The sequence below is a fragment of the Myotis davidii genome, unplaced genomic scaffold (genome assembly GCF_000327345.1).
Source record: "Myotis davidii unplaced genomic scaffold, ASM32734v1 scaffold204, whole genome shotgun sequence".
In the NCBI taxonomy this organism is placed as follows: domain Eukaryota; kingdom Metazoa; phylum Chordata; class Mammalia; order Chiroptera; family Vespertilionidae; genus Myotis; species Myotis davidii.
Window position 1 is genome coordinate 177,770 of NW_006299715.1, and position 2,175 is coordinate 179,944.

Below are 2,175 nucleotides of genomic sequence, written 5' to 3' on the forward strand. Positions count from 1 at the left end.
GGTTATTTTCTTCAGTCGTCAGAGTCCGCAGCTCTGGCATCTACAAGGCGATGAGGAAGCTCTTGGCTTCTGAAAGCTCTGCCACGTGGTTGTCCAGGGCACAGGCATGGGTAGAGGCCACACTGGAATTCTTAGAGGAGGCCTGAAAGGTCTCTGAGTCTCCATCTTTCTGTTACACACACATTCACCCCCTCATGCATCACAATCCCTCCCCTACTGCTCACTGCTGTGCACCCTAAACAAGCGGCATAAACATCACCTGCTTCCACTCCCTCATCCGATAGGAACCCTATTGCTCTGCGGTCAGTTCCTGTCAGGAGACTCCACAGCGGTCCCAGCAGGAGCTGTTACTATTGTTCTATTCTCCCTCCTCACCACGCTGCCCCTCCCCAGCGCAGCGGGCTCCTGCTTTCCCAGAACTGTCCTTGTAGCAAGAACTATAAACAGCAACGCGAAACCCACTTACAGGCAGATGAAAAGCAGATGCGTGAAGCCAGCAGGAAGCGCTCACCTGGGAACCTGTGATTCCAGCTTCAGAGGCAGACCTTTGCTACAGCGAGAAGCGGGGTGGGGGTGGGGGCATAGCAGCTGCCCCTGGAAGCGTGCCCACCCACTCCCCCAACTCTGAGCATGTCAGGGCTACTTTTCATGTGGAAAATGAAATCAAGTAGTAGATCAAAATGCATGTTTGCCTGGGGTGTCTTAAGCTCCAGGGGGATAAGATTGCGCATTCAAACCTGCTTTAGACTCCTAAGTAGAGAGGAATTGGCCTCCTGGCTGGGTGGGAAGCTGGCAGCTTTGCTGGGGTCCTGTGGCAGGGAGCTCACAGTGGGGGTTCACAGGGCCCTGGAGGTGGAGGTCAGGCATGGGGACATGAGCAGCTGCAGTGATATTACTGATGTCATGCCAGTCAGAGCAGAAGACTTGGGGGAGGCACAGATGACCCGATGGGTCCTGACGTCGAGATCACTGACTCAATCTGGGTCTGCACCGAGGGCTCAGCAGACATCAGCAGAAACAAGAGTTCCCGAGGATGGAAGGTGAACTTCCTGCAGATATCATCCCTGGATCCCCAGGGACCTTGGGACAGAGTCCAGACCCTGCCATGGCTGTGGATGAGGGTGTGTGATGAATAACATTCTCTTGTATGTGAATAATATTCTGTTACCACATTTCCCTTATCCAGTCATCCATCAATGGACATTGAGGTGGTTTCCACATCCTCACTATTGTGACTAGTGCTGCAAGACCTGGGTCATGAAGGGGAGTGGGTGAATGGTGAAACAAAACTCTCCAAACATACCCCCTGCCCTCCTCCTCGCATCTGCTCCAGCCTGAGGGAGGCGTCTCCTCCCCCATCCAGGCACACTGTGCTGTCCCCTGTCATGGCACCTAACAGCTAACAATGGGCATGAAGACACATTGAAGGGATGAGGGACAGTGTGTTTGTGTCACCGACTCCAGTGTCTAGCTGGGGCCCGGCCTGTAATAGAATCACCAGATGAATTATGCAAATGAATAATGTGCCACCAGGGGACTTTAATGCCATTGTTCTCATTCCGCATGCCTCTTGAAATGCCAGTTCCTCTGCTTTCTGAGGATGGAACCTCATAAATCAGCAAGGTTAAGTGCAAGCGACACAAGTGTGGAAGTCAGATGTAATTGAGTTTACATACTTAACAGCCTCACTTTGGAGACAACACTATATTTAAGCCTCATTTAATCCTTAGGATGATCTTATCACAGAATGGTGGTGGCAGGACATATTGGGCACTTTCAAAATGGCACACAGGTGGACACTCACACATGCCCATGCAAGCCCCCCACATATTATAGCTCATGTATAGATATCCGTTTTTAAAATTTCACATTCTTATTGCATTTCTGTTAACCTAAATGCTTTTTTTTTCTGGTAGAACTTAACTTTTATTTGACATCCCCTTCTGGGGATATGTCCGCAACCCAGGTACATGCCCTTGACCGGAATCGAACCCGGGCCGACGCTCTATCCACTGAGCCAAACCGGTTTCGGCGATATCCGTTTTTAAAATTTCACATTCTTATTGCATTTCTGTTAACCTAAATGCTTTTTTTTTCTGGTAGAATTTAACTTTTATTTGATGTTTAATTCTTTTAAAAAATTGTATCTTTATTTTTGAAAGTATTACAGATGTG